Consider the following 26,563-nt stretch of genomic DNA (forward strand, 5'->3'; position numbering starts at 1 on the left):
TCTTTAGATTGCTTAAAGGTTCAACAAAGTTCTTTATTATTGAAAACAAACAGGTACGTTAAGGCTTTCTTAACACTCTATTGGCTCTCTCTCAATCTTGTCCACAAGGAACAGGCACTATCTTCATAACTGTAACTAATGGGGAAATCCTTAACTTCTAATCTGGGCAGTCTGTCTTTGCCTCTGTTGGCGTGGAGCCCCTACACCCAGTACCAACTGCTTCTGGCTTCTGCGAGTGACCCTTACCAAGCAGAGCTTTGTAGACTTCCAGGGAGAAAAGAAGGAGTTCAGGTTTCAGTGATGGCTGGCTGAAGTCCCTCTGCAAAGGAGCTGTAAGGCTGTATGATCCTTGGCCAAGCTGTGGGCTGTATATCTCCCCGGCCAAGCCGTAGAAGACAAAGCTTTCTACAGGAGCTCTTGATATTATGTGCTGTATGGAAGGCTTCTCTGTGTGGACTGAACCCAAACTGGCTCCTATTCCCTCCAAATCCCAAAAAGGGGGCGGGACAAGGTAACCTAACTATAATTGACAGGTGGCTTGCCCTATGATTGCCCTCTGATTGCAAAAGAAGCCACCTATCTGCAGAGTCCCTGAAACTTAGGACTACAACAAACATTAAATGCAAAGCAAACAAAACTGGAGCTCCTGGTGCAGTTGTACCTGCACAGATCTATGGTTTCATCTGCTTCCTTGCAGAGTCTACATTTGAGATCTGTCGTTGACTTTTCTATTCTGGCTTTGATGGCCTTGGTTCAAATGGCTTGTTCTTGGGCTGCCGGAATCAGACTCTCCATCTCCTATTTCAAAGTCCCATTTGTGAGCCATATCCATGTTTTTTCCTTGTCCATGTTGCTCTCAATTTTCCCCAAAAACCGTTCATGGAGAGCCTTCTTTCACCAGTTTTCTCTTCTGCTCTGCATTATATTTGGACGGGATTCACTCTTTTGCCTTTTGCACTTTAAGCAGTTTTCTGCTATTGACTTCCATCAATGTTGATTCTTGACCGCCTTTCTCATAGTTTGCCAGATTATTATTGCTGTTGTTGTTGTTGTTGTTATTGTTATTATTGTTATTATTATTATATTTATACCCTTCATTATCTCTCAAGAGGAGCCCCCGGTGGCGCAGTGAGTTAAACCCCTGTGCCGGCAGGACTGAAGACCGACAGGTCGCAGGTTCGAATCTGGGGAGAGGCGGATGAGCTCCCTCTATCAGCTCCAGCTCCTCATGCGGGGACATGAGAGAAGCCTCCCACAAGGATGATAAAAACATCAAATCATCCAGGCGTCCCCTGGGCAACGTCCTTGCAGACGGCCAATTCTCTCACACCAGAAGCAACTTGCTCCTGACACGACAAAAAAAAAAAAATCTCTCAAGAAGGAGACCCAAAGCAGCTTTGTTGTGACACAGCTGGAATCAGAGAATGTTTCTGACGAGGATGATGGGACTCAGGTTCTCAGTTTGGTTCAAAATGTTCCTGCTATAGACAGTGAAGAAGTGTAGTTTTCCATAGCAAGGCATGAGAGTGTTGATACTGATAGCCAGGTGCAGATTGACTCAGAGAAGGAAGACAGCTCTTCGCCTGGTTCTCAGCCTGATAATGAGAAAGCAGGAAAACAGGCTGACGCTAACGAGCAGATTGACCTTGGCGATATGGGAACTTTAGATAGGGCCACCCGGTTGGAATTCTGTGTTCGGAGGAGTGAGAGGATAGCTAACAAGAGGGAGGCCAGAGAAATGCCTTCATGTTTTGCAAAGGGTATTAAACAGGGTGTTTGAGAACAGATCTTTGTCAAAGCAACTTCACGTTTACCTAAGGAGCTTGCCTAAACTAGGCTGGATTACCTTGCAGTCTTTGTGTTCATGGTTCCAGGACTTTCTCATGTTCTATTGAGTCTTGCTTTGCTGATGCCTATTGGATTATGCTTCAAGTGCTCTGTTATCCTGATCTTTTGGAACATTAACCTTTGCATTTAAGAACTTTTTACCTTTTTTTAATAAACCATAAAGACTTCTGGCTGTGTGCAGTTTGGTGTTTTTCCGCAAGGTGATTCTACTCTGATGTGCAACAAGCTTGACATAAAAGCACCAGCATACAATTTACAATAGACATCCACACACCCACAATGTTGCCACTCTGCTACTCTTCCACCAACAGAATAATACCAAAGGCCTGGCACACACTTAGACACAAACCACTGGCCATGATTTTTTTCAGTTGTGCAGTACACAATAAAACAACAATGGTGTGATGCTGCAGCAAACTAGGCAAATTATACTTTAGTCTGCATTAAGAGAAGCACAGTTTCCAAGTGAGGGATGTCATAGATCCTCTGCCTTAGTCAGGCCTCAAATGGAGCTCTGCATACAGTTCTGCTAAAGAACGATACTACAGGCAAACCAGGGTGAATTCAGAAAATCCTGATGCAAAGAAGAATACTTCTCCAGCCCATGCTATGATTCCCAATGATGAATGCACTGGTTACTGCAACATGCCAAGACTCTCCCAAGATGGTTGGACTTTCTCTTTTCTCCCTCTTTTGTTGTGGAGCCAGGGCTCACCCTCCACTCTGCTGTTATGGCTAGAAGCAAGCAGTCTGGATAAAATGTCCTTTTTGTGTTTCCCTATGGAGGCCTGGTATTCAGATAGTTTGCCAGCTTTTTCTCGTTATTTAGTCTGGTAGGATCTCCAACTTCTTCTTCCTCGTCTTCCCCGAATTTGTCTTAATGGCTTTATTAATGCCATCTCCTCTGTGGTCTGTCCCCACATCCTGTGGCAGAAAATCCCATAAATTTATTATGAGCCTTGCAAGGAAATGCTTCCTTTGTCCTGGACCTGCTGTCCATCAGGTTGGAAGGAAAGCGAGAACGAGAGAGGCCAGAAGAAAACTCCATATTCCGCTTTCCTGTGCGGTCTATGATTAATAAGTTAACTTGCTTGAGTTGCTGTGGAGTTTTTTGGGCTGTATGGCCATGTTCCAGCAGCATTCTCTCCTGACGTATTACCTACATCTGTGGCTGACATCTTCAGAGGTCTGTTGGCAGTGAGGCAAGTGGAGTGTATATATAGAATCATATAGTTGGAAGAGACCTCATGGGCCACCCAGTCCAACCCCATCCTGCCAAGAAGCAGGAAAATTGCAATCAAACCACCCGCAACAGATTGCCATCTTGTAGTTTGAAGCCATTGTTCCACTGCGTCCTAGTCTGCAGTGCAGCAGAAAACAAGCTTGCTCCCTCCTCCCTATGACTTCCTCTCACATATTTATACATGGCTATCATATCCCCTCTCAGCCTTCTCTTCTGCAGGTTAAACATGCCCAGCTCTTTAAGCCACTCCTCACAGGGCTTGTTCTCCAGACCCTTGATCATTTTAGTCGCCCTCCTCTGGATGCATTCCAGTTTGTCAGCATCTGTCTTCAATTGTGGTGCCCCAGAACTGGACACAGTGTGATTCCAGATGTGGTCTAATCAAGGCAGAACAGAGGAGTAGCATTACTTCCCTGGATCTAGACACTAGACTCCTATTGATGCAGGCCACAATCTCATTGGCTTTTTTTGCTGGCTCCTGTTCCCTTCCTCCCCACGAGGACCCAAGATCTTTTCCCCACATACTGATGTTGAGCCAGGCATCGCCCTCCATTCTGTATCTTTGCATTTCATTTTTTCTGCCTAAGTGGAGTATCTTGCATTTGTCCTTGTTGAACTTCATTTTGTTAGTTTTGGCCCATCTCTCTAATCTGCGAAGATCATTTTGAATTCTGGTCCTGTCTTCTGCGGTATTGGCAATCCCTCCCAATTTGTGGAATATCTAGAATGAAGAACTCTTGTCTGTTTAAAGCAAGTGTGAATGCTGCAATTAGCAAGATGACTTAGCTATGAAGTTGCAAAGTCAATCAGTGAGGATATCTGCATAGAAATAGCCTGGCCTTTGTTGCCTGGAGGCACCTCTGTTTGGGAAGTGTTAAATGTGATGAGCAGAGTGCCGGCAGGGTTCCGTCCTGGGCCCGGTCCTGTTCAACATCTTTATTAATGACTTAGACGAAGGGCTAGAAGGCAGGATCATCAAGTCTGCATACGACACCAAATTGGGAGGGAGAGCCAAGACTCCAGAGGACAGGAGCAGGATTCAAAACGATCTTGACAGATTAGAGAGATGGGCCAAAACTAACAAAATGAAGTTCAACAGGGACAAATGCAAGAGACTCCACTTTGGCAGAAAAAAAGGAAATGCAGAGATACAGAATGGGGGACGAGGCCTGGCTTGAGAGCAGTACGTGTGAAAAGGATCTTGGAGTCCTCGTGGACAAGAAGGTAAACATGAGCCAACAATGTGATGTGGTGGCAAAAAAAGCCAATGGGATTTTGGCCTGCATCAAGAGGAGCCTAGTGTCTAGATCTAAGGAAGTCATGCTCCCCATGCTTTATTCCGCTTTGGTTAGACCACACCTGGAATATTGTGTCCAGTTCTGGGCACCACAATTCAAGAGAGATATTGACAAGCTGGAATGTGTCCAGAGGAGGGCGACTCAAAGGATCAAGGGTCTGGAGAACAAGCCCTATGAGGAGCAGCTTAAGGAGCTGGGCATGTTTAGCTTGAAGAAGAGAAGGCTGAGATGAGTGGAGCCATGGGTTCAAGTGACAGGAAAGGAGATTCCACCTGAACATTAGGAAAAACTTCCTGACCATGAGAGCTGTTCAGCAATGGAACTCTCTACCTTGGAATCTGGTAGAAACTCCACCCTTGGAGGCTTTTAAACAGTGGCTGGATGTCCATATGTTGGGGTGCTTTGATTATACTTTTTCTGTATGGCACGGGAGTGGACTAGATGGCCCATGTGGTCTCTTTCAACCCTATGATTCAAACAGCAATGCAGTGGTTCTCAACCTGTGGGTCCCCAGGTGTTTTGGTCTACAACTCCCAGAAATCCCAGCCAGTTTTCTAGCTGTTAGGATTTTGGGGAGTTGGAGGCCAAAACATCTGGGGACCCACAGTGTGATGGTGCAAGTGGCGCCACCTATATATAGAACTGTTAGTTGCAAGATTTAAACTGTTGTATTATGCTTAATCCTGCCCCTTTTACCATGTTTATGTACAGTTGTATGGACTGGTTGCTTGTAGCTGTCAATCAGTACTGTTTGACTCCACCTCTTCATGCAAGAGGGGGGGAGTGGTTTCCTTCTTCATTCTGCCATCAGAGGTTCTGCCATATGGACATGAGTAAGACATTTGTTTCTTAAAGACCCTGATTTAAGTTACCTCTTAACACCAGTTCTGAGGTTTTTTACCCTTGGGACTCATGCTTTATGTCCAGATCGTCCTGGACAATTATTGAGGAGACCCAGGCGCCTTCAAGCTGGTTCTTTTGGCACCAGAGGAAAATTCTGAATCTTCAAGACATAGGCCATCTGAACTGGGGTTGTGGTTTGCTCCGGCATTCACAGCCATTGAGGAAAGAGGAAACTTGGTGAGGCTTCTCAGCTTCAAACCCCTTGGACCCAGGACTGATTGAGACTGTAGAGTATGTTTTTCTTCACCCCTCTAAAGTTTTCCAGCTCATTGCTTTGAAGAAATGACTTTGTGATCAATAAAACTTATTTTGAGCTATTTACAGCGTTTTGGGTTTTTGGGAGTTCCAGTTTCCTATAGGAGGGCAAGAAGCAATCCCTTGGGGGAAAGATGCCACGTCCATCCCTCCTTTATTGAGCCCCCAGGCACGATGGCACACACAGGTTGAGAACCACTAGATTAGAGGGAGGTTGCCATTTGGGCAATAGGCCTGGGGGAAGTGGCTCTCCAAAGCACAATGCCAAAGCAATAGGTTCTCAACCCTCTTCCGTACCAAGACACAACTGTAACTAACCTGTCTTCTCCCCCTGGGACCCAAGTCGTAATTGAGGCTCTTGTAATTACTGGGAGGGGGTGATGGACCCGGAGGAGGAGGCCGGAGGGAGTTTATGATCGCCTTCTCTGCCGCTTGCCAAGTACCTGACGTAATGGAGGCGGATGGGAAGAGGAAGAGATGCTGCGCGAAGACTCCCCTGGGCGCCCGCAGCTTTGCACACTTAACCATCCCAGGCCCCGGCTTTTGATGGCTTGATGTAATATTCAAGAAATGGAAAGGGGAACAGGAAGGCCAACGAGGCATGCATTACTTTAGATTACATTACAGGAGGCAATGCACCGTCTCGTGTATGTGTGTGTGCGCGCGCTTGCCAGCATCAAAGGAGCATAGACATCTTCCTTGGGTCTCATTGACTCCATTTAGCCTACTTTTGCTTTTCCCCAGAAGGAAGAATCTGTGCAGGTGAGGCCTGTGGATACACGGTCTGCTGGCTTGGGGAGGATGGGAGTTGAAGCCTCATTTTCCCGTTAGTTCTCTGCCATCCCATCTTTTCAGGTGCTTTCAGAAAGTCTCAGATTCGTATTGTCGAAGGCTTTCATGGCCGGAATCACTGGGTTGTTGTAGGCCAGTGGTTCTCAACCTGGGGTCCCCAGATGTTTTTGGCCTACAACTCCCAGAAATCCTAATAGCTGGTAAACTGGCTGGGATTTCTGGGAGTTGTAGGCCAAAAACATCTGGGGACCCCAGGTTGGGAACCACTGTTGTAGGCCATGTTCTGACGTTTCGCCTGAATCTATGGCAAGCATCCTCAGAGGTGGTGAGGACTGTTGGAAGTAGGAAAATGGGTTTATATATCTCTGGAATGACCAGGGTGGGACAAAGGACTCTTGTCTGCTGGAGCTAGGTGTGAATGTTTCAAATGACCACCTTAATTAGCATTTGATAGCTTGGCAGTGCTTGGGGGAATCTTTTGTTGAGAGGTGATTTGATGTCCCAGATTGTTTCCTCTCTGTTGTTTTGCTGTTGTAATTTTAGAGTTTTTTAATACTAGTAGCCAGATTTTGTTCATTTTCATGGTTTCCTCTTTTCTGTTGAAATTGTCCACATGCTTCTTGTGGATTTCAATGGCTTCTCTGTGTCGTCTGACATGGTGGTTGTGAGAGTGGTCCAGCATTTCTGGGTTCTCCAATAATATGTTGTGTCCAGGCTGGTTCCTCAGGTGCTCTGCTATGGTTGACTTCTCTGGTTGACGTAGTCTGCAGTGCCTTTCATGTTCCTTGATTTGTGTTTGGGCAATAATGCTGCGTTTGGTGGTCCCTCTGTAGACTTGTCCACAGCTGCATGGTACACGGTGAACTCCTGCAGAGGTGAGAGGATCCCTCTTGTCCTTTGCTGAACGGAGCATTGCTTGGATTTTCTTGGTGGGTCTGTAGATAGTTTATTTATTTATTTATTTATTTACTTTGCTTGTATACCGCAGTTTCTCAGCCCGTAGGCGACTCAACGCAGTTCACAACAAGAGCAAAAAGTCAATCATAACAACATACAATTTAAAAACCATTAACAGCATAGTATACAAAGTAATGACACATCAATAACAATACATTAACGTCTCGTAACTAGAATCGTGATCCAGTTCGTCATCCATAATTCCGTTCCTATATTCATCGTATTCATTGCACTGTTTATCCGAATGCCTGTTCAAACAGCCAGGTTTTTAGTTTTCTTTGGAACACCATTAACGAAGGAGCTGATCTAATGTCCATGGGAAGGGCGTTCCACAGCCGAGGGGCCACCACCGAGAAGGCCCCGTCCCTCGTCCCCGCCAGCCGTGCTTGTGATGCAGGCGGGATCGAGAGCAGGGCCTCCCCAGAAGATCTTAGGGTCCTGGCGGACTGATAGGCAGAGATACGTTCGGATAGGTAGCTTGGGCCCGAACCATTTAGGGCTTTATAGGCCAATGCCAGCACTTTGAATTGAGCCCGGTAGCAAATCGGCAGCCAGTGGAGCTGGTGCAGCAGAGGAGTTGTATGCTCCCTGCGCTCCGCTCCTGTTAGTATCATGGCTGACGAGCATTGGACTAGTTGGAGCTTCCGAGCCGTCTTCAAGGGCAACCCCACGTAGAGAGCGTTGCAGTAGTCTAAATGGGATGTAACCAGAACGTGGATTACCGTGGCCAAGTCAGACTTCCCAAGGTACAGGCGCAGCTGGCGCACAAGCTTTAACTGTGCAAATGCTCCCCTGGTCACCGCTGAAACCTGGGGTTCCAGGCTCAGTGATGAGTCCAGGATCACTCCCAAGCTGCGAACCTGCGTCTTCAGGGGGAGTGCGGCCCCATCCAACACAGGCTGTAACCCTATACCCTGTTCGGCCTTGCGACTGACCAGGAGTACCTCTGTCTTGTCTGGATTCAGTTTCAATTTGTTCGCCCTCATCCAGACCGTCACAGCAGCCAAGCACCGGTTCAGGACCTGGACAGCCTCCTTAGAAGAAGATGGAAAGGAGTGACAGAGTTGGACATCATCCGCGTACAGATGACATCGCACTCCGAAACTCCGGATGATCTCCCCCAGCGGCTTCATGTAGATGTTAGTTTGTATGTTATGTTTCCTCATCAGCTTCCCTCTGCGGTCCGTGGTTCCCTTGATGTCTGGCAGGAACACTTTTCCTCTGGGTGGATCTTCATCTTTACTCTCGTGGCTTCTTCTCGGTTGTCTTGCAGCTCTTCTGATGTCTGAGGTGGAGTCTCCATTGGCCTGGAGAGCCCAGTTTAGGTCCCAGATTCTCTCTCCCTCTCCTGCTTCCTTTCCTCATTCACAAAGCTTCCAGTAGCTGCAAATCAAGTTTCAAATGCAAAAGTTATTTGAGCTCAATAGGCAAGAAAGAAAGGGAAATTGAAGGGATAGAAACAGTCACTTCCCCTTCAGGCAAAAGCCATTTGAGAACTATTTATTAGGCTTGGGCGGTTTCGTTCGTTAATTTCGTAATTCGTTATTAATTCGTATTTAAGTTAGCTTACGATCCAATATTGAGCCATGCAGGAATAGTGTGAGGAGTAAATTAGATTCAAAACAATTTTTTCAATTTATTTCATAATTATTTCGTAATTATTTCGTTATTATTTCGTTATTATTTTCGCATGCCTGGTGCAAGTTTTATAGTTGTTGTTTGTTTTATCACACCAACAGTCAACAACAGAGGGAGAGGGAAGCTTCAGAAGTTCCCCCTGTCCCATTTGGAGGTTTTTTTAGCATATTGCGCAATCGCGTCCGCCATTAACGAATCGATTCGTAATTATACGAAATTTCGTATATTTCAAAAATTTTAAAAGGAATATTTCGGAATTATTAAAAAAAACGAAACGCAAGGGCCCCCTAAAAACAAAACGAGTTTAGAACCAATTTTTTCCGTGGTTACCCAAGCCTACTATTTATTTATTTGTTTACTGCATTTGTATATCACCTCTCTCAGCCAGAGGCGACTCAAGGCAGTTCACAGTCAACAGCTATACGATGCCATAACAAATATCAAAATACAGTTAAAACAATTATAAAAACAACTCAACATTTAAAATGTCATATAAAAAGTAAATATATCTGTAAAAACAAGATCCTCGGCATCTGCTTACTAAAATCGTTGTCCAGTTGCATCATCAGTCATTCCATATATTCGTTTACGTCTAATTATGCCCCAGTAGTAAAAGCTTGCTCAAAGAGCCAGGTCTTAACCATTTTGCGGAATGTTAGAAGGGAGGGAGCTGATCTTATATCCCTGGGGAGGGCATTCCATAGCCAAGAAGCCACCACTGAGAAGGCCCTGTGTCTCGTCCCCGCCAAACGCATTTGCAAGGAAGGTGGGATCGAGAGCAGAGCCTTCCCAGACGATCTTAAAGTCCTAGAAGGTTCATAAGGAGAGTGTCACATTGCCAGGGCTCTGCCTTATTTAGGTAGAGATGAATCAAACTCCCAGTTTTATCAAACAGTTTAATTAAAACAGCACTTACTTGCTGACTGTTTTAATAGACCAAAATATAAAACACAAAGATAGCACTCAGCTACAGAATAAACAAAACGGATAGCAACAATAACTTTGTAGTCAAAAGGGTCCAGTCCAGTGGTCAAACACCGAGAGTTCAATAATAGAGTCCAGGGATCAAGAGTCTCTACCGTAGTCAAAAGCCAGTCCAAAGGTTCAAGGTTCCAGGGTTCCAAGATTACAGGAGACAGGTCAGGATACCAAAAATCCAACAGACCTGGGGGGAAAACCAGCAGCATCCACCACCAAAATGCAACAAATACTATTCTCCCAAAGATCAGTCTCAAGGTTAGCTCCTTATATCCAGTAACACCCAGCTGCAACCCATCTCCTGCACACCTCCACCCCTAATTGCTTTCACCCATGAACTCCCACTTACTGATGAATTCCCACTTACAGATGCACTTACACTTACAGCAAGCCTTTGAAAGCCCAACCTCTCTATCAGAAGACACTCTCCACCAGGTTCCCACTTAACTTCTCCAAAATGTACAATTAATCTGGACCCAAGGAGATGAGAATCCTTCTCTAAGAGGCACCCTTGTCTCCATAATTCCTTCTCCCATCATTTCTCTCACCCAATTACCTGCTTCTTCAACATGCCCCTTGAAGGCTTCATGCAGCCCCTCCTTTGCCTCCAACTCATGGCATCGCTGTGCCATTTCAGCATATTTCTCAGATAATTATGCACACACCCCACTATTGATGCTTTCGAGGAGCAACATTGGTTCTTGTTTACAGAACAACAGCTTGCAAGGTTTGCCCTGATTCAGCCTTTTTTTTGGTCTTCGTTTTCAGACTTTTCAGACAAACTGCCCCCAGATCACAAATGTTGGAGGGTTTCGAACTCCATTAAAAGCCAATTTAATGATATCCTACTGCACTGTCCACCATGTTAAGATTTCAAAAGAAAACGGGGCTTAAGGCGGAAAGGGAGTTTGTATTTCCGCAAGTGCCCATGCTCCCAGGATAAAGTTAGTCTTTACTTATCTCTATACCAGTGTTTCTCAACCTGGGGGTCCAGACCCCTAGGGGGGTCACCAAGGGGTGTCAGAGGGGTTGCCAAAGACCATCGGAAAACACAGTATTTTCTGTTAGTCATGGAGGTTCTGTGTGGGAAGTTTGGCACAATTCAATCATTGGTGGGGTTCAAAATGTTCTTTGATTGTAGGTGAACTATAAATCCCATGGAGCCCCCAGTGGCGCAGTGGGTTAAACCCCTGTGCCAGCAGGACTGAAGTTCGACAGGTCGCAGGTTTGAACCCGGGGAGAAGTGGATGAGCTCCCTCTATCAGCTCCAGCTCCTCATGCGGGGACATGAGAGAAGCCTCCCACAAGGATGATAAAAACATCAAATCATCCAGGCGTCCCCTGGGCAATGTCCTTGCAGACTGCCAATTCTCTCACACCAGAAGTGACTTGCAGTTTCTCAAGTTGCTCCTGACATGACAAAAAAAACCCCCAAAACTATAAACCCCAGCAACTTCCAAATGCCATGGCCTATTTCCCCCAAACTCCACCAGTGTTCACATTAGGGCATATTGATTTTTCATGCCAAGTTTGGTCCAAATCCATCATAGTTTGAGTCCACAGTGCTTTCTGGAGGTAGGTGAACTACAACTCCAAAATTCAAGGTGAATGAAAGTGCTGAGAGTGCCTTGGACTGCGAGAAGATCCAACCAGTCCATCCTCCAGGAAATAAAGTCCGACTGCTCACTGGAGGGAAAGAGACGAGAGACAAAGCTGAAGTACTTTGGCCACATCATGAGGAGACAGCAAAGCCTAGAGAAGGGAATGATGCTGGGGAAAGTGGAAGGTAAAAGGAAGAGGGGCCGACCAAGGGCAAGATGGATGGATGGCATCCTTAAGGTGATTGGACTGACCTTGAAGGAGCTGGGGGTGGTGACGGCCGACAGGGAGCTCTGGTGTGGACTGGTCCATCAGGTCACGAAGAGTCAGAGACAACTGAATGAATGAACAACAACAACAGCCCACCAAACCCTTCCAATATTTGCTGTTGGTCATGGGACTTCTGTGTGCCAAGTTTGGTGCAATCCCATCATTAGTGGAGTTCAGGATGCTCTCTGACCGTAGGCTAACTAAAAAACCCAGCAACTACAATTCCCAAATGACAAAATCAATCTCCCCCCAACCCCACCATTATTCAAATTTGGGCATATTGCGTATTTGTGCCATTATCACCCCGTGATAATGCGGCATGTCTCATTAAGAGCCACATCCACTGTTTTAGCGTGGTGAGATGTGTTCCACACTGGGCATGCATACTCAGCAGCAGAGTAGCATAGCGCAAGGGCAGATGTCTTCACTGTATCTGGTTGTGATCCCCAGGTTGTGCCAGTCAGCTTTTGTATGATATTGTTTCTAGCACCCACTTTTTGCTTGATGTTCAGGCAATGCTTCTTGTAGGTAAGAGCACGGTCAAGAGTGACTCCCAGGTACTTGGGTGCGCTGCAATGCTCCAGTGGGATTCCTTCCCAGGTGATCTTCAGAGCTCGGGATGCTTGTCTGTGCTTGAGATGAAAGGCACACGTCTGTGTTTTAGATGGGTTGGGGATCAGCTGGTTTTCCCTGTAATAGGCAGTAAGAGCACCTAGCGCTTCAGAGAGCTTCTGTTTTACCATCTCAAAGCTCCCTGCTTGAGCGGTGATGGCACGATCATCAGCATAGATGAATCTCTCTGTCCCTTCTGGCAATGGCTGGTCATTTGTGTAGATGTTGAACATGGATGGAGCAAGCACGCTCCTCTGAGGCAGGCCGTTCTTCTGTTTCCGCCATCTGCTTCTCTGGCCCTGGAACTCAACAAAAAAGCTCCTGTTTTGTAGCAGGTTTCCTCTGAGGCGGGTGAGGTGGTCGTCCTTTGTGATATTATACATTTTTCTCAGGAGGAGGCAGCGGTGGTTCACAGTCTCATAGGCTGCTGACAGGTCTATGAAGACAGCTCCTGTGATCTGTTGCCTTTCAAAACCATCTTCTATGTGCTGAGTCAGGTTCAACACTTGCGATGTGCAGTTTTTGCCTTTTCTGAAGCCAGCTTGCTGTGGGATCAAAAATGACAGTTATGAAGTAGCAACGAAGATAATTTCATGGTTGAGGGTCACCACAACATGAGGAACTGGATTAAGGGGTCACAGTATTAGGATGGTTGAGAAACAGTGCTGTATACTGTAAATTAATGCAGTTTAACACCACTTTCACTACTGAAGCTCAGTGTTTTGGAATCTGGGAGTTATAGTTTGGTTAGGAAGGTCAAGATCTTGTAGAACTACAACTTCCAGGAATCCTTAGCAGTTAAAGTGGTGTCAAACTGCAGTTCAGATGCAACCTACGACTTTCTTAGGTATGATTTCACTTCATTTCCAGGTATTAACCATTTTTCATTTGCAAGCAATGATCCATTCCCTCCCGGGATTTCAGAAGGTTAAAAGTTTAGTCCTGGGGAGAAAAAGAAAGAAATCTTCCATGCTGATATTTTTCAAAAGCTCTTCATAGAGAGTCTAAAGGAGAAATTGATTTCAGCTTGGGTCAGCGCTGTGTGCCAGAGGGAACCCTTCGGAGCAAGAGAGATTAATTTTGCAGGAGGAAAACGGGCAATGCAAGGAAGGAAGGAAGGAAGAAGGTGCAAAGGGGAAGAACTGGGGAGTTGGTGCAAATACGCTTCCTCTTGCCTTAATAACATCCTCACGAGTCCCAGTCTTGTCCAAAAACCCAGACCCTAAAAGTACTTCCTGTTGCCCTCTTTGAATTGGGACCCCCCCCCCCCACATTGTCGAGCCTCCTGGGAAGATTTATAGTTTACCAATGACTCCATAATAAATCTATATAAATAAAAATGTAATGTTCGTTTGTGGGATTAACCGAACTCAAAAACCACTGGATGAATTGGCACCAAATTTGGACACAACACACCTAACAGCCCAACAAGTGTCCGTCACCCATAAACATACACACACAAAACCCCAGTGGAACAGACTTAGAAGCCCCCAAAATATATCATATATACATACACACATACACTCATATACATATGCACATGCACACATTAGTAGACACACATGTATATTTATCTATATGCACAAACACACAAATACACACATACATAAACATATATATATATATACACGCGCACACACATACATATCCACATACATACATATATACACACAAATATGCATATAGACAAGCACACACATACACAATATGCATGTACACATATAAACACACAAATACACAAATGTATACATACATATATATACACACACATATATATACACACATATATATACAAATATATACACACATATACACAATATGCATGTACACATATAAACATACACATATACACACACACACACATATATATACACACACATATATATATGCACACACATATATAAGCAAACACACATATACACAAATATATACACACATATACACAATATGCATGTACACTTATAAACACCCAAATACACAAATATACACACACATATATACACCCACATATATTTATGCAAACACACATATATACACAGATATATACACACAATACACACATAACATATACACAGACTGGGCCACAGCAATGCGTGGCAGGGGACGGCTAGTCTATATAAATAAAAATGTAATGTTCATTTGTGGGATTAACAGAACTCAAAAACCACTGGACAAACTGACACCAAATTTGGACACAAGGCACCCAACAACCCAATGTATGTCCTTCACTAAAAATAAAATAAAAATGATTTTGTCATTTGGGAGTTGTAGTTGCTGGGATTTATAGTTCACCTACAATCAAACAGCATTCTGAACCCCACCAATGATGGAATTGAACCAAACTTGGCACACATTTCTCCCTAACAGAAAATACTGGAAGGGTTTCGTGGACAGTGTCCTTTGGTTTTGGAGTTGTAGTTCACCTACATCCAGAGATCACTGTGGACTCAAACAATGATGGATCTGGTCCAAACTTGGCATGAATATTCCATATGCCCAAATGTGAACACAGATGGAGTTTGGGGGATCCATCATTGTTTTGTTAGAGACCCTAAATTGGGTCTTCTTAGATCCACATCACAGGAGCACGAAAGGAAGGAGACAATCCCAATGAAAGATAAAAAACCAAGGTTTTATTTTAGTTTCTTCATGAAAAGATGGACAGCCTGACAGCATACGCAGATGCTACCCTTCAAGTGACTGCTGCCCCTTCTTGGCTTTTTACCACCAATATATAACCTCAAGTAAACAAGAACATTTTTTTTGTCATGGAAAGTACTCTCTTTCCAGCCCCCTCCCTTGACCTTTTGATGGAAAGTACCTTCTTGTTACCTGCAGACTTTGTGCTTCAAAAAACAACCTTTGAACTTAACCACAATACAACTTCCGACCTCTATATGTCACATCTTGTTTCTTAAAAACATTTTCTTCCATGCTGCTCTTTTTCTAAAGAGAAAGGGTATGTTTTCTCTTTTGCTGTTAATTTCATTCAAAGCCCCTTGCTTAGCATCCTTCAGTTTGAGTCCACAGTGCTCTGTGGATGTAGGTGAACTACAACTCCCAAACTCAAGATCAATGCCCACCAAACCCTTCTAGTGTTTTCTGTTGGTCATGGGAGTCCTGTATGCCACGTTTGGTTGATTCCATGATTGGTGGAGTTCAGAATGCTCTTTGATTGTAGGTTAACTATAAATCCCAGTAACTACAACTCCCAAATGTCAAGGTTTATTTCCCCCAAACTCCCTCTGTCTTCATATTTGGGTATATAGAATATCCGTGCCAAGTTTGGTCCAGATCTATCATTGCTTGAGTCCACAGTGCTCTGTGGATGTAGGTGAACTACAACTCTCATACTCAAGGTCAGTGCCCACCAAACCCTTCTAGTGTTTTCTGTTGGTCATGGGAGTCCTGTGTGCCACGTTTGGTTGATTCCATCATTGGTGGAGTTCTGAATGCTCTTTGAGTGTAGGTGAACTATAAATCCCAGTAACTACAACTCCCAAATGTCAAGGTCTGTTTCCCCCAAATTCCATCTGTGTCCATATTTGGGCATATGGAGTACTCGTGCCAAGTTTGGTCCAGATCCATTATTGTTTGAGTCCACAGTATTCTGTGGATGTAGGTGAACTACAACTCCCAGACTCAAGGTCAGTGCCTACCAAACCCTTTTAGTGTTTTCTGTTGGTCACGGGAGTCCTGTGTGCCATGTTTGGTTGATTCCATCATTGGTGGAGTTCCGAATGCTCTTTGAGTGTAGGTGAACTATAAATCCCAGTAACTACAACTCCCAAATGTCAAGGTAGAGAAGGAAGGAAGGAGAGAAGGAGGGAGAGAAGAAGGAAAAGAAGGAGGGAAGGAGAGAAAGAAGGAAAGAAAGAAAGAAAGGTAGAGAAGGAAGGAGAGAAGGAAGGAGAGAAGAAGAAGGGAAAGAAGGAGGAAATAAGAGAAAGAAGGAAAAAGAAAGGCAGAGAAGGAAGGAGGGAGAGAAGAAGGGAAAGAAGGAGGGAATGAGAGAAGGAAGAAAAAAACCAAAGGACACTGCCCACCAAACCCTTCCAGTATTTTCTGTTGGTTATGGGAGTCCTGTGTGCCACATTTGGTTGATTCCATCATTGGTGGAGTTCAGAATGCTCTTTGATTGTAGGTGAACTATACATCCCAGCAACTACAACTCCCAAATAATAAAATCAAAATTTTGAGCGATAGTCACTCCTTGGGTTAGTAGATGTCTTGTGGCCAAATTTGGTGGCAATTCATCCAGTGCTTTTTGAGTTATGTCAATCCCACAAACCAACATTTCATTTTTTATTTACTGGGTTGTTGTAGATTTTTTTCAGGCTATATGGCCATGGTCTAGAGGCATTCTCTCCTGACGTTTCACCTGCATCTATGGCAAGCATCCTCAGAGGTAGTGAGGTCTGTTGGAAGTAGGAAAAAGGGTTTATATATCTGTGAAATGACCAGGGTGGGACAAAGGACTCTTGTCTGCTGGAGCTAGGTGTGAATGTTTCAACTGACCACCTTGATTAGCATATAATGGCCTGACGGTGCCTAGAGCAAACTTTTGTTGAGAGGTGATTTTTAATTTATATAGAAGTGCGGTATTGTATCCTTCTCCTTGTTGACATATGTTTTATTAGTCTTGGACCATTTTCAGTCACGATGCCAAGGGAGCGCACCGTCCCACATCTGCACAAGGGATTATTGTTTTGCGCTCCCTTTTCACCAGGAGTGGGGTTTGCACCTGCTGATCCAGCGGAAACCTTTTCAGCCATACAAATAATCCATCCTCCCGAAACCCAGCAGGAAACTCAGCCGGTTGTTTCCCGCAAGATCGATGGTGGGTGCAGCCGGGTGAATGACAGCCCCTCTCCTGGCCTTTGCACGGCTCGGGCTCCATAGTCCCTGCTCTACTAACCACGTTCAGAGAAATTAATACAGATTTTGATTCTCCCACCTTGCCAGGGTCTTACAAATCCTTCGGCTGGGAGAACAAGTTTTCGGCCGGTTCTATCGATTGCAACCGAAGCGCAGAAATTGCTTTGGGGCCACGGTGACCTGGGCTGCCGATGCATGGGGTATTGTCACGGCACAACTCACACTGCACACACAAATAATGGCCACAGAGCATATGTCTTGCACTTGCATATGCATTTTTTGTGGGTCTTTCCTTCCTCACTCTGCATTGTGCAAATCTCCTGCCGTATTACTGGGATTGTTAGCTCCACCATGACTCTTCCATAGAATCATAGAATCAAAGAGTTGGAAGAGACCTCCTGGGCCATCCAGTCCACCCCCATTCTGCCAAGAAGCAGGAATATTGCATTCAAATCACCCCTGACAGATGGCCATCCAGCCCCTGTTAAAAGCTTCCAAAGAAGGAGCTTCCACCACACTCCGGGGCAGAGAGTTCCACTGCTGAACGGCTCTCAGTCAGGAAGTTCTTCCTCATGTTCAGATGGAATCTCCTTTCTTGTAGTTTGAAGCCATTGTTCCATTGCATCCTAGTCTCCAAGGAAGCAGAAAACAAGCTTGCTCCCTCCTCCCTGTGGCTTCCTCTCACATATTTATACATGGCTATCATATCTCCTCTCAGCCTTCTCTTCTTCAGGCTAAACATGCCCAGTTCCCTAAGCCGCTCCTCATAGGGCTTGTTCTCCAGACCCCTGATCATGTTAGTCGCCCTCCTCTGGACACATTCCAGCTTGTCAATATCTCTCTTGAATTGTGGTGCCCAGAATTGGACACAATATACCAGATTGATGGAGGAAAGCAAGGGAAGTTTTGGAAGCATCAGGTTGAGATGTAGGCTGATGACATTTGGAAGAGTCACAGAAGGGACCCCCAAGGGCCATCCAGCCCAACCTCATTCTGCCAGGCAGGAAGACACAATCCAAGTCTATACGGCTCCAGCCCAGCGTATCTGTCTGAACGTATGTCCTTCTACGTCCCGCCTAGGAATTTAAGATCTTCTGGAGAGGCCCTGCTCTCATCACAAATGAGATTGGTGGGGAAGAGATACAGGGCCTTCTCGGTGGTGACCCCCCTGCCTGTAGAATTCACTCCTCAGGGAAATTAGATCAGCGTCATCCCTCCTCTCTTTTAGAAGGAAATTAAAAACATGGATATGGGACCAGGCCTTTGGCTAATCTGGCAGACTGACAAGGACAATGACGACAAGAGCTTTGGAATGGATTACGATAAACTGAATGGACTCACTATTTACAAAACTCGGCGAAACGATGGCCACCAGACTGGCTTTTTTGTATTAGATTTTATTGTTTTAACTTAATGTTTTAATTATTGATAATTGCTGTTGTTGTATAGTTTACTATGTTGAATTGTAGGTGTGCCGTCACACCTAGACACTTTTTTTTGTCGTGTGAGGATCATCCTGTTGTGAGAGAATTGGCCATCTGCAAGGACGTTGCCCAGGGGACGCCTGGATGATTTTGATGTTTTATCATCCTTGTGGGAGGCTTCTCTCATGTCCCCGCATGGGGAGCTGGAGCTGATAGAGGGAGCTCATCCACCTCCCCCTGGATTCGAACCTAGACACTATAAAGTTAAAACTAAGATGTGCTTCTCTCTTAATCCGGGTGAACCGCGGGTGCCTTGTCCTTAGCAAAACTATAAGTTACTATCTTTTATGTGGAGGGGTGGTCACGTTCGACCTCAGCTGGATGGCCATCTGCTGGGAGGGCTTAGGTGATGTTAGGGGTAGGGGTAGGTGATGTCTTCCAGCCTGGCAGGAAGGGGCTGGACTAGATGGCCTTTGGGGGTCCCTTCCAACTCTAGGATGCTATGTGTGAATGATGCATTCCTATGTCCATAAAGACAAGTGTCATCCGGGTACGACCATGAAAGAACTGCAATTTATTGTCGAAAGCTTTCATGGCCGGAATCACTGGGTTGTTGTAGGTTTTTTTCGAACTATATGGCCATGGTCTAGAGGCATTTTCTCCTGACGTTCCGCCTGCATCTATGGCAAGCATCCTCAGAGGTAGTGAAGTCTGTTGGAACTAGAACTGCAATTGTTATCAGGAGACGTGGTTTCAAGAGATGCATTTGCACGGCCCCGATTCACCTTTCCTTTCTTACTTCTCCCCAGGAGGTCTCAGCATTACGGTCTAATTGCCTGGCTACGAACATCGCGTTAAATAAGGAGCCCTTTAACTTTTGGGGGGCTCACTCTCTGCATCTGTAAAATGGAGCACCAAAAAAATACATATGTAAGGAGAGGAACCCGTTGAGGTCAAGTCTTAATCGTATATTTGCAAATGATTTCGGAGCTAAATCTATTCCTTCGCCGCGTTTGCCCTTCATCGGGAAAGCGCGACCATAAAAGCATCCGAGAGGAGGCACAGAAGTTCTGTACCTGATGACTTTGTTCAGAGATTCACCCTTCTTAAAAAGATTGTGGGAAATGGAAATTTGCTAAACCCAAAAGGGGGAGAGAGAGGGAAAAAAAACCCTCCCGTCCTTTCAATTTGATAAGGACTGATTTGACTTTCATGAGCAGCCGTTTAATTTTTTCTTCTCCCATTTTTTTTGGAAAGGTAAAAAAAAGTTTCCTACTTATATGGAAAGGCTTGAATGTTGTAAAAAATTAGGTGCGTGGAATTATTTTATCTCGGAAGGCAGAAAGGTGGTTTGACATCTTAGCCCAGGTAATGGGAGAATTGGCTTCTTTCTTCCAAAACATCTGGAAAATCGTTTGATATTTCTGGCGCACATTTGTCGGGGCGATCTCTGAAGAAACAAAGCGCTCGTTGAGTATGCAGGGAATATTAAGAGATAGATTGGAGCATGAGATAATGGGGGACCATGAGGAATGAGCAGAAAAAGGGAGGCCGAGCTCTGACACCGTAAGTGAATTGCAATGGTATTGCCCTTTTCTAGATGTCCTAGTCATCCGCAAACCAGATCAACAATTGGGTCACACCGTTTACAGAAAACCCACACACACAGATAGATATCTACATCAAAACTCCAACCATCACCCAAGTCAAAAAAGAAGCCCCATTAAAGCCTTGGCAGACCGTGCAAAAAGAACCTGCGAAGCCCACCTCCTCCAAGATGAACTGAACCACCTCAACTGGGCTCTCCAGGCCAATGGAGACTCCACCTCAGACATCAGAAGAGCTGCAAGACCAAGAACAAGCCACGAGAGTCAAGATGAAGACCCACCCAGAGGAGAAGTGTTCTTGCCATACATCAAGGGAACCACTGACCGCAGAGGGAAGCTGATGAGGAAACACAACATACAAACTATCTACAAACCCACCAAGAAAATCCAACAAATGCTACGTTCAGCAAAGGACAAGAGGGATCCTCTCACCTCTGCAGGAGTCTACTGTATACCATGCAGCTGTGGACAAGTCTACATAGGGACCACCAAACGCAGCTCCCAGACACGCATTAAGGAACATGAAAGGCACTGCAGACTACTTCAACCAGAGAAGTCAGCCATAGCAGAGCACCTGAGGAACCAACCTGGACACAGCATTTTATTTGAGAACACAGAAATGCTGGACCACTCTCACAACCGCCATGTCAGGCTACACAGAGAAGCCATTGAAATCCACAAACATGTGGACAATTTCAACAGAAAGGAGGAAACCATGGAGATGAACAAAATCTGGCTACCAGTATTAAAAAATTCTAAAATTGCAACAGCAAAAACAGCAGAGAGAAAAACAGGCAGGGACATCTAATCACCTCTCAACAAAATATTGCTCCAGGCACATTCAGCCCATTGTATGCTAATCAGGTGGTCAGTTGAAAGATTCACACCCAGCCCAACTTACAAAAGCCCTTTGTCTCACCCTGGTCATTCCACAGATATATAAACTCCTTTTTTCCCAGCTCCAGCAGACCTCACCTCTGAGGATGCCTGCCATAGATGCAGGTGAAACGTCAGGAGAAATGCCTCTAGAACATGGCCATATAGCCCGAAAAAACCCACAAGAACTGAGAGATTCCAGCTATGAAAGCCTTCGACAATACATTGCAATGGTATGCATTGGATTTAGGAATCAGTGTGGTGGTGTGGTGTGCCTGTGCCTTCCTTTGAAGCATAAAGAGTGTGGCTTGCACACGGTCAGCTAGTGGGCTTCCTTTGTTGACCAGGACTGGAATCTTACCACCTCATCACATTGAGAAATTTCCCTCTGGTAGGACAACTTCAGCCTCTTTCCAAGCATGGATAGGCACGGGGTTCATCCCATGAGTTAACTTCTGCCTCTTTCCAACCACGAAGGGCTATGCCATCATGCATAGCCCTCCATGGTAGGAATGAGGCAGATGTATCCTGAAAGGAGGAACTCCGGCAATCAACCTTATCACATGGAGATCTTTCCCCCTGATAGGACACTTCTGCCTCTTTTCAAGTATGGAGAGGTTAGGAGAAATACATTAACTCAACACATGAGTTAATGTACTTCTGGCCATCATGCAGAGCCCTCCGTGGTTGGAAAGCGGTAGAAGTGTCCTGAAAGGAGGAACTCCAGCAATTGACCTCATCACATGGAGACCTTTCCCTCTGATAAGACACTTCTGCCTCTTTTCAAGCATGGAGAGGTATGGAGCTCATCACATGAGTTAACTTACTTCTGGCCATTATGCATAGCCTTCTCTGAGTTGCAACAGATTTAGAAATAGTCTCTTTTATCCAAAATATTGAGCAGGGCCAGATTTTGCAATTCACTGACTTGAATGAAGGCAAACTGCTATTGTGTTTTGAATTCCTTTTGCAGCAATCTGAGGACAAAGGAGGGCATTGGAGAAGAAACCGGGATATTTTAAAATCAGTTGAAAAATGGAAAGGCAGAGGATTAATAGAAACTGTCCCTGTCAAATCAGGACTCTTTGGCAGCTATTATGTCCTTCTGCCCTGCATTTCGGAGATAAATGCAGACGATGTTCTGATGTGCCTTCCTGGCTGCCTCTTGTCTCCAACGTTATTCAGAAGGCAATAGCAAAAGGGAACAGAAATCCATTTCCGAGACGAAAGAGAGAAAACTTGGAGACAACGTTTGCCTATTGATGCCGCATTAAGCCGGACATAAAGGGGAAAGGGACAAAGGAGAAGAGACCGCTGTCCCTTTGCAAAGTAAACACAGGCCGCCGAATGAATGAGTTATATCCCATTCCAAAAAGTATTTAACGGGCACTATTGGATTCCGCGGCTTCTCTCTATCTGTAACCAGTGCATTATGACCATTAATGGATTTTTGAGGCTGGATTGATTTTTCATTAATTTGGTAAAAATCTTTTCCCTCTCCTATATAATTCTGCCTTAAAACGCTCCTCCTGACAGCTCGATAAGTTACTCGGCTCGTAATGCAAGTCTGGTCCGTAAATCTTTGGCAGGACATGGCGTTGCGTTGGGGGAAGAGGACGGAGGAGCCAGGTTGGGCTGGGCATCGCTTGGGTTTGTGTGGGTGGGAGGAAATCTCTCCGGGCATCAGTTGGCACGGCCCATCCATCACACTTGGAAAGCCCGGTGCTGAATTATTAACCGGCGAGTTAAGAAAAGGGACCTGGAAGTTAAGTGGAGGAGCAGCTGATGAGCCCAACTCAAAACCCAGCCAAGTCTGATAAGCCTGTTGAAACAGAAAGGTCCTCGGTTGTTGTAGTTTTTTCGGGCTATATGGCCATGTTCTAGAGGCATTCTCTCCTGACGTTTTGCCTGCATCTATGGCAAGCATCCTCAGAGGTAGTGAGGTCTGTTGGAACTAGGAAAGAGGGTTTATATATCTGTGGAATGACCAGGGTGGGACAAAGGACTCTTGTCTGTTAGAGCAAGGTGCGAATGTTTCACCTGGCCACCTTGATTAGCATTTGATGGCCTGGCAGTGCCTGGGGCAGTCTTTTGTTGAGAGGTGATTAGATGTCCTTGTTTGTTTCCTCGCTGTTAATGTGCTGTTGTAATTTTAGAGTTTTTTAATACTGGTTGCCAGATTTTGTTCATTTTCCTGGTTTCCTCCTTTCTGTTGGAATTGTCCACATGCTTCTTGTGGATTTCAATGGCTTCTCTGTGTAGCCTGACGTGGTGGTTGTGAGAGTGGTCCAGCATTTCTGTGTTCTCAAATAAAATGCTGTGTCCTGGTTGGTTCCTCAGGTGCTCTGCTATGGCTGACCTCTCTGGTTGAACTAGTCTGCAGTGCCTTTCATGTTCCATGATTCGTGTTTTGGGCAAAGTTGCATTTGGTGGTCCCTCTGTAGACTTGTCCACAGCTGCATGGTACACGGTAGACTCCTGCGGAAGTGAGAGGATCCCTCTTGTCCTTTGCTGAACGGAGCATTGGTTGGATTTTCTTGGTGGATCTGTAGCTGTGGACAGTCTACATAGGGACCACCAAACGCAGCGCCAAACACACCTAGCTCCAGCAGACAAGAGTGCTTTGTCCCATCCTGGTCATTCCACAGATATATAAACCCTTTTTCCTAGTTCCAACAGACCTCACAACCTCAGAGGATGCTTGCCATAGATGCAGGCGAAACGTTAGGAGAAATGCCTCTAGAACATGGCCATATAGCCCGAAAAAACCTACAACAACCCAGTGATTCCGGCCATGAAAGCCTTCGACAATACATTGAAGAGGTTTGTTTTCTGCTACCCTGGAAACCAGGACTCAGAGCAATGAGTTCAAATGAGAGGAAAGGAGATTCCACCTGAATCTGTACCCGATTGTTTCCATCAGTGCCTCGAGGCCGTTACTGGATGGCTGCGTGCCAGCAGGTTGAGGGTGAATCCAGCAAAGATGGAAATCCTATGGCTGGGTGGACCGGGCAGTGGGGACATCCATCTGCCTACCCTGGATGGCGAGGCGCTATGCCCGTCATCATTGGTCAAGAGTCTGGGAGTCCTTTTGGACCCTCTGCTGAGGATGGAGGCCCAGGTCTCTCTCCGCCGTGAGCAGAACCGCCTTCTTTCACCTGCGGCAGGCTAGACGGCTGGGCCCCTCCCTGTCCAGGGACGACCTGGCTACAGTGATCCAGGCCACAATCATCTCAAGACTGGACTACTGTAACACCCTCTACATTGGCCTTCCTCTGTCGGTGATCCGGAAGCTCAAGTTGGTACAAAATGCAGCTGCTCGGCTTCTTGCGGGAATTCCAATGAGATGCCACATAACCCCAATCTTACTGCAGCTGCATTGGTTACCAATTGAGCCCCGGATCACTTTCAGAGGGATGGTACTCACCTTGAAGGCCTTGCATGGTCTGGGGCCAATGTACCTGAGGGACCGCCTCACCCCCTCCCAACCCCAGAGATCCCTCCGTTCTGAGGACCAAGATCTATTGGAGGTCCCCAGTGTCAAGACCTTGTGTCTAGCGGCAACCAGGCGCAGAGCCTTCACAGCAGTGGCGCCATCAGTCTGGAATGCTCTGCCACCTGAGGTTCATGCCCTGCGGGACTTATCAGCTTTCCGCAGGGCATGTAAGACATACCTGTTTCGACAGGCTTTTAATGTCTGATACTGTTGTTTTTAAATTGTTTTAAATTGCTTTTAAATATTGTTAGATTTTAGCTATTCTTGTAAGTCGCTCCGAGCCCCAGGGGAGTGGCGGCATATACGTTTAAATAAATAAATAAATAAATAAATAAATAAATAAATAAATAAATAAATAAAAAACATTAGGAAGGTCTTCCAGACTGTAAAGAGAGTTGTTCAGCAGTGAAACTCTCTGCCTTGGAATCTGGTGGAGACTCCTTCCTTGGCCCTGCCTCCTGTAGTTTTTGTCCGATGTAGCTGTGAAAGTGATGGGACAGAGAGAAGGGTTTCTGCAGAAGATTTCAAAGCATGGGCTAGTTCATAAAGGAGAATATGGTCCTTCAAATCACTTCATAGTCCAACTTCATAGTCAGAACCTCATAGTCCATAGTTTTGCAAGACTTTTGCAAAAACATAAAAAGCTAGTGAAATGTGGGCCAGAAAATGCAACTGTTAGGTGGGTTGGGAATGGGTTGACCAGTCAAACTCAAAGGACACTTCTCCTTCCTCCACCATTTATGCCAGACATGGGGGAACACTTCAAGTGTTTTGGACTTCAACTTCCACAATTGTGGGAGTTGAAGTCCAAACCACCTGGAGGGCCAAAGTTTGCCCATGCCTGGTCTACACTGTAGAACTAACACAGTTTGACATTACGTTGAACATAGAACCATAGAATCATAGAATCAAAGAGTTGGAAGAGACCTCCTGGGCCATAATCCAGTCCAACCCCATTCTGCCAAGAAGCAGGAATATTGCATTCAGATCACCCCTGACAGATTGCCATCCAGCCTCTCTTTAAAAGCTTCCAAAGAAGGAGCCTCCACCACACTCCGGGGCAGAGAGTTCCACTACTGAACGGCTCTCACAGTCAGGAAGTTCTTCCTCATGTTCAGATGGAATCTCCTCTCTTGTAGTTTGAAGCCATTGTTCCTTTGCGTCCTAGTCTCCAGGGAAGCAGAAAACAAGCTTGCTCCCTCCTCCCTGTGGCTTCCTCTCACATATTTATACATGGCTATCATATCTCCTCTCAGCCGTCTCTTCTTCAGGCTAAACGTGCCCAGCTCCTTAAGCCGCTCCTCATAGGGCTTGTTCTCCAGACCCTTGATCATTTTAGTCGCCCTCGTCCTCTGGACACATTCCAGCTTGTCAATATCTCTCTTGAATTGTGGTGCCCAGAATTGGCCACAATATTCCAGATGTGGTCTAACCAAAGCAGAATAGAGGGGTAGCATTACTTCCTTAGATCTAGACACTATACTCCTCTTGATGCAGGCCAAAATCCCATTGGCTTTTTTTGCCGCCACATCACATTGTTGGCTCATATTTAACTTGTTGTCCACGAGGACCCCAAGATCTTTTTCACACGTATTGCCCTCGAGCCAGGCCTCATCGTCCCCCATTTTGTATCTTTGCATTTTGTTTTTTCTGCCAAAGTGGAGTATCTTGCATTTGTCCCCATTGAACTTCATTTTGTTAGTTTTGGCCCATCTCTCTAATCTGTCAATGCTTCAATGCTATGGAATCCTGGTGAGGCATTGGGGCCTCACCAAACTACAACTCTCATGATTCCATCGTCTTCCTCCAACCAGATGTGCCTAACTAGCCTTTTAATGGCCCTTTAACAAGTTGGCAATCACATGTTGATTGCCCACCAATTTGCTTAT

Source organism: Anolis sagrei, chromosome 4, assembly GCF_037176765.1.
Source record: "Anolis sagrei isolate rAnoSag1 chromosome 4, rAnoSag1.mat, whole genome shotgun sequence".
Taxonomy (NCBI): Eukaryota; Metazoa; Chordata; class Lepidosauria; order Squamata; family Dactyloidae; genus Anolis; species Anolis sagrei.